The sequence below is a fragment of the Nanorana parkeri genome, unplaced genomic scaffold (assembly GCF_000935625.1).
Source record: "Nanorana parkeri isolate BGI_ZX_2015 unplaced genomic scaffold, ASM93562v1 scaffold209, whole genome shotgun sequence".
NCBI lineage: Eukaryota > Metazoa > Chordata > Amphibia > Anura > Dicroglossidae > Nanorana > Nanorana parkeri.
The window spans coordinates 1,230,017-1,240,389 of record NW_017306477.1 but is presented as its reverse complement, the minus strand read 5'-3'; the positions used below and the strand labels follow the sequence as shown (position 1 = coordinate 1,240,389).

At 43.4% G+C, this 10,373-nt stretch overlaps 1 protein-coding gene across 1 annotated transcript in view; it reads left to right on the top strand.

Moving 5' to 3' along the window:
* TNRC6C (trinucleotide repeat containing 6C) overlaps positions 1-10,373 on the top strand; it is a 107,371-nt gene that overhangs the window by 11,979 nt on the left and 85,019 nt on the right. The window lies entirely within an intron of this gene.

Sequence of the window (10,373 nt, the reverse complement as noted above, 5' to 3'; positions counted from 1 at the left end):
TTATAGTGCAATCAAAGCCAAATCTTTTCATTTTGGATAAAGTAGGGAATGGTAAAAACAGTTGGAATATTGGTAACAAAGATGACTATCCAAGTAGGGGGTACGTATTGCAATGTCAAAAGGTGACATTACATTGGCAGAAAAAGGAGATATGTATAGTAACAAAATACCAAAAGGTGTCGGCAACTGAGTTGCCGTAAGGTGAGAGTACAACCAGAAATCCAGAACTCGTTAAACTTGTGTGCACAACCTCTGCATTCGTAAGTAGCCTTATACAAGGGTAAGATGGACTTGACTAGCGACTTCCAAAATGCCAAAGAAGGAGTGGCTGGGTCCTTCCACTTGAAGACAATGGCTCTTCTAGCATAAAACAATAGGAGTTGTAGAGAGGTTCTGGCATTGCGAGTTGGCGCTAGAGGTGCAACTAACCCCAATAAACAGGTCTAAATCGTAAGGGGAAGATCAGCAGTAGTGAGCATGGAAATGAAGGCTTGCACCTCTAGCCAAAATACCTGAATATTGGGACACAACCATACTCTTATGAATCAATCAATCAAATCAAACTCTGCCAACAGCTGCAGGAAACCCCTGAATAGATCCTATAAATTCTAGCAGGAGACCGATATAAACTCTGTGGAGCAGTTTGATTTGGATAAGTCTATCCTTTTTCCTGTCTAAATATATAAGCTGATAACCCCACAAATCTTCCCAGTCCTCCGAATCAAGACTTGGAGCCATCTGGCACGAAGAGTGTCCAGTCCATCATGAATATTGGGTTGGAGGACCTTATAAATAGACAATAAAGGCTTGTGCAGGGTCTCGGCTCGCAAAAAGGACTCCTCCCTAAAGCCCATTTACACATTTGCATAGGTACACCGAGTGTACATGAAGGTGGCATGTGCAGCTGATTTTTGTTAGCTTTCCTCTTCATATCTGCATGAACATTTCTGCCTCTGTGCTGTGCAAGCGGTATGTATTCCCCCCCCCCTCCCGGTAGTGTATTGTGCGTAAAGGCAGAGCTGGTGTTTACTGATCATGTTACAAAGGGTGACAGTGGGGGGGCAGCTGATTACAGTCCGATACCCGGTGTGAGTCTGAATTTCCTGTGGAGAAAATTTTGAATTTTTAGGCTTTAGGCCTGATGAAATCTTCATTAAAAAATCATGAAAGTCATGAAAATGTGCACACATATACATCATCACCACCGCACCTCTTCATTACCACAATAAATGCCCATCGCTTACTAAGGTGGAAATGGACTTTAGGTGCACACTGTGTGCACAATTATTAGGCAAGTTGTATTTTTGAAGATTCATTTCATTATTGAACAACTACAGTGCTCTCGGTCAATCCAAAATGTTAATAAACCTCAAACCTGAATATTGAAGAAAGTAAAAGTGAGGTTTTGGCTGTCTGAGGAGATTATCTATGTGTGCACAATTATTGGGCAACTATTAGTGTGCAGGATTATTATGCAACTAAGGCCTTGTTCACACCAAATGCAGAGCAGATCCGGTCAAGTTTTTGCACACGCACGCTAGTCTTTTAGATGCGTTTTGATGCATTTTTGGCTAAAATAAATATTTTTTTTAAAGTTTAAAATGGGCTTTCAGTGTGCCAGGTATTTGCATGTGTTTTTGATGCGTTTGCAGATCCAGAGCAGGTAAAATAGGGCCTGCTGCAGTTTTTTTCACCTGCTCTGGACCGGCTCTGGAACTGCACGCCGCGATGTGAACTAGAGCAAAAAATACCATTGGAATACATTGGACGCAGTTTTGGTTCGGTCTGCAATTGATCTGCTCTGCACCTGCTCTGCGCTTGGTGTGAACAAGGCCTTAATGGAAAACGAAAATGTTACATCTCACTTGTTTATTTTCATCTGTTAAAGTGAGAATAATAAACAACTCAAAATTTACAAATAAACATTTCTGACGTTTTCAAAAACAAAACCAGTGACCAATATAGCCCCCCCCTTCCTTCTTTTCAATACCAGTCATCGGCCTTCCATCCATGGAGTCTGTCAGTTTCTTCATCTGTTGACGATCAACTTTTTGTGCAGCAACAACCACGTCCTCCCAGACACTGTTCAGAGAGGTGTACTGCTTTCCTTTACCATAAATCTCCCGTTCTCAATAGGGTTTGGGTCAGGTGAGACGGTACCATGTCATTATTCTTTCATCTTTAAGGGCTTTACTGGCTAGCCATGCATTGGGAGTTTGATGCATGCGATGGAGCATTGTCCTGCATACATATCATGGTTTTCTTGAAAGATGCAGACTTTTTCCTATAACACTGCTTGAAGAAAGTGTCTTCTAAAAACTGGCAGTAGGTTTGGGAGTTGATTTGAGTCCTTCAACCTGAAAAAGTCCAACTAGCTTATCTTTAAGAATACCAGCCCACCAGTACCCCACCTCCACCTTCCTGGCGTCTGAGTCGAAGTGGATCTCTGTGCCCGTTCCTGATCCAGCCACGGACCCATCCATCTGGTCTGTCAAGAGTCACTCATCTCATCAGTCCATAAAACCTTTTGAAAAATCTGTCTTCAGATATTTCTTGGCCCAGTCTTGACGTTTCAACTTGTTCAGTGGTGGTCGGGTTTCAGCCTCCCTTACCTGGGCCATGTCTCTGAGCACTGTACACCTTCTTACCTGACCAAACTGAAGAGAGATGCTGATTGGTTGCCATGGGCAACTGCTCCAGATTCAGTCTACTCCAGTTTTGATCAATTCCCCCCACTGTATGTAAACCCTAACAACAAGCCTTTCATATTCGAGCTTTCTGTGCCTTCTGTCTCTACTGCAGTTAACATTGTTCCCATTTCTCTGTGTGGACTAAAGAACGTCTCCCACCCATGATATGGTGACAAGGATAGGGGAGCCTGAATGAAAGAAAACCACCTCCTGTTTAGCCGCAATGAATTCAATTTTTTGCCTTTTGGGGTTCAGATACATTTTGACCTCTTAATGCAGGCCAAGTGGGAGCCCGGTGGTGCGCTTTAATGTAGGACTGCCACATATGTATACAGCTGGCATCTCTTGTTCGGGGAGCGTGCTCACTCTGTGCCCCCAGCATGATGACCGCTCTGTCGACAGCTCCCAGTCACTGTTTACAATCAGGAGCTAGTGAGGGGTAGGCTACTGATCACGTGGTCACTGTGACAGCCAATCACATAACAGAGGAGCCCATGCAGCACCTCCAGCATTATGAACTTTTAAAAGGCCAATTCCCATTGGCTAGAAAGGTTTTAATCGGGGAACTAGACATTTAAAACAACATTCACATATTACTATGTCCTAGATTCTCTTTGCAAATGTAACCTTGTTAATCTCTGCTTTTTCCTGTGCGCTAAGAGCCGTCATCATTGGCCATTGTAACTGTTTTATGTTCAGATGTCTGCACCCCGTACTGTAACAACAGAGAAGGGCTGAGAATGAGGAAGAGGAAGGCAGCCGCTTAGCATACCTGTTTGGATTCAATAGCCTTCATTCACAAAAGCAGAACAGTTGCTTATTTTATTGATTTTTGTAAATAGATGTTTTCATTGTAGAAGTCGGTTCTCAAATTGCACATGTTCCTTAACCTTTCTCTAGCTTCAGACTGCTTATAACTCAAGAGATGTCTGAGAAGTAGAGCAGCAGCCATCTGAGGTAGTGCTCAAATAACCCTTCATACATAAGGCTTTTTAAATGTTAAATCTTAAAAATGCATTTAGTGCTGTAACAGAAAATGTATCTTATTTGTAGATCCTCAAATCATCTCTGAATTGGTGCTGACACTGTCCTTTTTATTCCCCATGGTCCCTGTGTGTGTTGTAAAGTGGCCACTACTCCACGTTCACCCCCGTGATGGACTACAATGTCACGTTGAGTTTACTAATGTGTTTTGAGAGTGTAGTCCATCATGGGAGCGAGCGTTGATCTTTGGCTACTTTACAAGACACACGGGGACCATGGGGAACAAAATTAGCCCCCCTCCAGAAGGAAGGACAGTGTCGGCACCAATTCAGAGATGATTTGAGGATCTACAGCCCCGTGATACACAAATAAACTACATTTTTGTTAATAGTTAAGGTCCTTGAATGCATTTTTAAGATGTAACTCCTGAGTTTTGTGTCACTTTAAATGTTATTCCTTATTGGGGCTTATAGCCTGACCCTGGCTTCACAACCTGGTCAGTGGACCTGAAACATGCATGCAGGGTGGGAATTTTTGAATTTTCCCTGGCTGCATGCTTGTTATAGGCTACCTAATTTGCACTGAAGCCAGGATCCGAACAGCCCCAGAATGTGCTAAGGCTGCAGGGGAAATTCTAATTTTTCCTACTGAGAGATTTAACCACTCATTGGCAGTCTCCTGATTTGCAGCTCCCTGAAATCAATGTGCTGCTAATGGGATGACTGTCATTAAGTAATAAATGTAATCTCTCAGTAGTGGAGCGGTTTAATGTCCGACTCCAGGCTACTGTTTAATTTACCCATGAATGCCCGTTTGGCTAGAGAGGATAGGAATAAGTTGAAATACTTCTTGCTCCTGCAGCATTCCCCTCTCTGTGTGATCAGTGCCCCGAAGCCGATTTACTTCACTGCTCTCTGACGTCATTCCATACAAACCATACCAGCATTCCAGCATTGTACGGGAGGGCAGTGAGGGCATTCTTATATCAAGGGAGCTTTGGCCAACAAAGAGTGCTGACTGTTGGGGGAAAGGGGACTAAGGTATGTACTTGTAAAAAAAAAAAAAACCTTTTTGAAACAGGTTTAAACTTACCTGTGTCTTCACCACGCGCTCCCGTACGAACATCTGAAGAGTCTTGGGCGTCCGCAAAGAGTCTTGGGCGTCTTGGGTCAGGTGCACGCGCAGTTCAGATGTTCGGCCGGGAGACGAGGAGAGACACAAGGTCCGTCTATGGAGCAGCGTGCTCCCACACAGACACCGTGGGACTGAGAAGAGGAGTCAGAGCTGGATCGGAGACCCGCACCAGTGCTGGAGGGACAGCTGAAAAGGACAGGAAAGAAGATGATCGAATAAAGAGGCATCATTTAAGGTAAGTCCTCACACTAACATTGGGTGGGTGGAAAAAATAGCCTTTAATGTCACTTTTTTTTTTAGGCAATCATATTGAAGTATTTTGGGGCCAAACACACAAATCTTCCCCCAAAAGAAGCTTGTGTACTTTTTTAGAGGAGCTTCAAGCAACACTCCGCTCGGGTGTGAAGGGCAGTATTGAATATGATGGAAATCCTAGAGTCAAGCATTGAAACGCTTCTAGGGAAGCTTAAAAACACAAGTGTGAACAGGGCCTCTGTGTGAGAGCGGTGCAAGTCCTCAGACAGGCAGAGCAACACTAGGCAACCAGACACGGTTACAAATCGAGCAAGAAGTGCCGTGTGTATGGCAAGAGGCCAGGGCAGGCAAAAAGAAGTGCGGTTGGACAGGCAAGGAGCTGAGGCAGGCAGCAGACAGGAGCGTATTCCAAAGTAAAGGCTGGGGTCATTCTGTTGATCGGGCACTGGGTGGAAGTTCAGAGTTGCCTATATCGGTAATGATGAGGGTCAAGTGTTGGCTGCAGAGTGTCCTTGCTGCACTGCACAGTAGCGGGTACCGAATTGGTCATTAGACAAATTTTGTTGATTTGTGTGCATGTGTATACCGTAGTCCAACAATATACCTGCGTATAGTTATTTTATTTTCGAGCTGCGTTTCCACGTTTGTCTCTTGCATGAATCTAAATTGCAATAGTTAAATTATTGCACATTTTTGAACGTAGGGTATATCGTATACACATGGTATACTGACATTACAATGAGTAAGCGTTGTCACCCTTGGACAGGAAATGTGTTAGTGGCAGGATCATTTGGTGAAAATAAAAGACAAAAAGCGCCTGATAAAAGAAGTCAATGCAGCCACCACATCTAAAGATTGCTAAGCTACAATATACTACATTCCTGTTCTTGGGTTCAGAGAAGTTTATTTCCTGTAACTATAAATCTGCTTTATGAAGCTATTTGCAAATCTTTGTGTAAATTTAGTGGAAATGATGCATTGGGAACATTTTGAAGTCATTTACAGAACTGTCAGAATCCTATTTTTGAAGCCCATTGGTTTAATATATCTCTGCCTTGGTGGACCTGATCTATTGCTCCGTTTCACATTTTAAGCTATGCGGGTGATTGTTTTTCATGGTTAGTGATACATTACAGCCTGCCATGCTCTGAATTGTACAATTGTGATTTTTCTCATTTTGCATGGATGGACAGAATAAGAAAATGGCCGCTTGTCAAGTAAGGGGATCTTTTGCCTGTTTAATGGAATGCATATTTATTGAAGGATATTCCATTAAAATGATTGCAGGTGCTAGACACTTTTACATGAAGGGTATTGCTGGATTCCAACCTTGGTATAGATCTATCTTTGCTTGTATTTACATTTCGGAATTGTAGCGAGGGCTGGGACTATGAGCCTTGATACTTATACTTATTTATTTATTTTTTGTGGTTTACAAGACTGAAGGGCTCTTGAGAACTGGAGAAAGCTATCTGAGCTGCTGCATGCCATTTCTATGGCTCACTGCTCAGATTGGATTCCCCTTATACAGCACTGTAGTGTCTTCATTACGCTTGAGGGTTGCAGGAGGTGCAAAATATTTCCTAACCTTTATCAGAGGGAAATGGAACAAACCAATTGCGTACCGCATGTGTCAAATTTGTACTTTGCTTTTGGTCCGTGTTTTTGAATTTATAAAGATGTGTCCTCTTTAAAGCAAAATCGGGAATTTTGTTCATTGTTTTCCCAGTGTAATCTGTGGATGCAATGGGAGCAATTTACTAAAACTGGAGCAGGCAGAATCTGGAGCAGTTGTTTATAGTAACTGATCGGCTTCTCTTTTCAGTTTGTTCAGTTAAAGTGACACTAAACTCAGGAGGTAACTCTTAAAAATACATTCAAGTACCTTTTAACTATTCACAAACATGTATCTTATTTGTGCATCAGTCAGCTGTACATCCTCAAATCATCTCTGAATTGGTGCTGATGCTGTCCTTCCTTCTGGAGGGGGGCTACTATTGTTCCCCATGGTCTCTGTGTGTGTAGTAAAGTCACCGCTCCAAGCTCGCTCATGTAATGAACTACAATCCCAATACAAATTAGTAAACTAAATGTTAGAATGTAGTCCATCACGAGAGCGAGCTTGGAGCGGTGACTACTTTACAACATACACAGGGATCATGGGGAACAAACGTAGCCACCCTCCAGAAGGAAGCATTCAGCTCGGCTATTCTACTTTGGTACCTCCGTGGTACAGAGCAGAATAGCAAATCAATTAAAATAGTTAAAAAAAAAAAAAAAGAGTTGAAAAAATAAATCTAATGTGAAATACATTGAAAAAATAAAAAATTATGATTTAAAAAAACAATTCGGCGGATCTAGCAGTGACAGCTCCGCCCAACTGTTTCCTATTGGCCGGCACCTGCTAGAGTCTTCTAGCAGGTGCCGGCCAATGAATAACAACTGGGCAGAGCCGGCTATGACGTCACGGGCCTGCTCCGCCCAGTTTTTCTTTGACAGTTCAGCGTCTCCAGGTTATTTGGGGATGCTGATCCGTCATTAAAAATTGGGCGGAGCCAGTCGTGAGATCACGACTGGCTCAGACCCAGGTGTCATTTGCGGGTTGAAAGGCACTCCTTTTAGCAGGCCGTTCGACCGGCTTCGGCTGACACTTCAGCTCAGTCGGACTGAAGCAAATTCCTCCTGCTTGGCTGAGCCGCTCGGCTGCCTTTGGGCTGTAGTGAATAGCCCGTACAGCAGCCCTTCGGTTCCACTAAACTGAAGGGCTCCCGCAACCGAAGGATGAGCTGAAGCTACGGCTGGATCCTTCGGCAGCTTTGTGAATAGACCCCTAAGTCCATCCAGTTCAACTCAATGTGAGTCATCCAATAGACAGGCCAGCTATACTTTAGAATGTTCATGTCGTGGATGGGACTGTTCCTTTTTAATTGGGCTTATTGTTGACTGTTTAAAAACTGCAGCAGATTATCTTGGAATACCCATATTTCTGATTTGTGTAAGAGGAATTACCCATCGATGTACGAAAAAATGAAGATGAAGCAAACCAATTTAAAACCCATCTTTGTTGAGTCATCTAATGCACAGTTTCAGGGCTGGGGCTGGGAATGACAGAATGAATATCCGGGTTAGGCACACAGATATGCTTGGGCAAGATCCCATAAATCTACCACCGCAGTGATTGTCAGTATCATTTACTGTGGAGCAAGAGTCAGAAGACATGCCAATTGCTGATATCAGTAGTGATTTTCTAACTGCATTGTCTTCCATTAATTCATTTTGATGTGTTGTCCATTGGGTTGTAACTTGTGCCATACACTTACTAGGTATCTACTTGCTGAGCTCCTTGTTACACCATGTGTAGACATGGACAGCAATATTTAGTCCATAGTAAATGTAATTTGTTCTATGTATATTTTTTTCAAACCTTTTTTTGTAGAGATGCACCGAAAGTTAGGTTGCAGAAAATGGTACTTCGGGCAAAATGCAGATAGTACCTTAACGGCTGAAAATGTTGCAGAAAAATCTGTGCATTCCTAACGTCTCTCCTGCCCGCTGGGCGCCAGTCTGTGTCCCGTCCGATCTCTGCTGCTCTCACCTGCCCTTGTCGGCAGGGATCAGAGGGGAGAGAGACCGGCGTCCAGCGGGGAGGAGAGAACGTTTCAGGATGCTGAGCGGGGCGGAGACAGCTGTCACAGGAGCTGAGCTCTCCTCCCGCACTGTCCCGCTTGGCTACTGTGACAGGCAGAAAGTCAGTTTGCTTAGCGGTGTGGGGGAGGAGTCAGCTGTCAGGCTGAACTTTCCTCCCGCACCGTCCCACTCGGCCTCCTGTGACAGTGAGTCAGGATGGAGAGTGGCTTACAAACACTCGGCAATCAACTGATCGCTAAGTGTAAATAACTGAGGACAGAGTATGCTTACTGTGTCCGCAGTTATGAATGAACAGGAAGTGCTCTACATCACTTCCTGTTCATTCATCATTGTGTACATAGTAACTCATACTATCTCCACAGTTTGAATGGACAGGAGCACTCAGTATAGAGGCTTCCTGTTCCTTCATTACAGGGGCTGCAGAAAAAGATATAGGACTCCTATCTCTTTTTTTCTATTTTAAAAAGGAAATATCAGTGGTATGTTTAGACCTGTGATATTTCCCCAGAGTCACTGACAGTATAGTCAATAAAAATACATTTAAAAAGTTTAAAAACTATTTAAACAAATTTTAAACAGGTTTGGGGGGGAAAATGTCAGTTTCGGCCTGACAGATTTTCTAGTTTCAGTGAATCTCTATGTTTTTGGGATCCTAATATACCTGAAGGTCTGTTGAACAGTCAGTTTGCATGCCTGTATAAGATTTGACAAAGAAAACAGAAAGACGGTCTCAGTTCTCAGTTCTGATGTTTCCATTGTTTGGGGGTACATATCACTCTGATCAAAAAGTCACCTTTTAAATCTTTATGCTTTGTACATTTTTTTGCTTCCACATTTAATCATGATGGTGGACATCTGTAAAAAGTAAATCAAAGCAACTGGACTTGCTGTACTTTTCTTGAAGATATTTCACTGCTCATCTGACTAGCTTTCTTAATTCAGATAGTCGTATAACCAGCAAAATGTCTTCAAGAAAAATACAGAAGTCCAGTTGCTTTGATTTATTTTTTTGCAGATAAACCATGATGACTTGGATGAATGAGAACCTTCACAGACATGATGGTGGATAGTTCAGTTCTGCCTGGACTATGCTAGATCCTGGGTCAGAGGGAGGAGAGAGGATTGCACCCAGGTAGATCTAGGATTTCTGTGTGTACAAAAGTAGTAGCAATTGAAAGTTTTTGTTTGCCCTAATCAGCTCCAGGGCACTGTAAATACAGGTGTATTTTTCGTTTTATGCCCGTATGCATCCCGGCTTAACTCCGGCTCCCGGATTCCTGATTGGCTAGGAAGCCTGCTTCACTTGTTGCTAGGCAGCCTGGCTTTCTGACCAATCGGGAGGCGGGTCATGGCGTGCTGCCTAGCAACAAGTGAAGCCGGCTTCCAAGCCAATCAGGAAGCAGGGCGGCGATCATGACTCCCACGCGGCACTGCCGGTCAGAAGGAATCTCCGCTGACCGGAATTTCCGGTATCGGGCTAAGTATCGGAGCATTTGGGCGAGTAACAGTACTCGCCCAATACTTGGTATTGGCACCGATTCTAGTATTTGAGGCTGAATAAAGACACAGGCCCATCAAGTTCTTTGTGTGTGTGTGTTAGTCATTAAAAGTACTATTCGGCTTTTGAATGATTCCATACTTTTTTTCCCCTCCTTTTCTGTC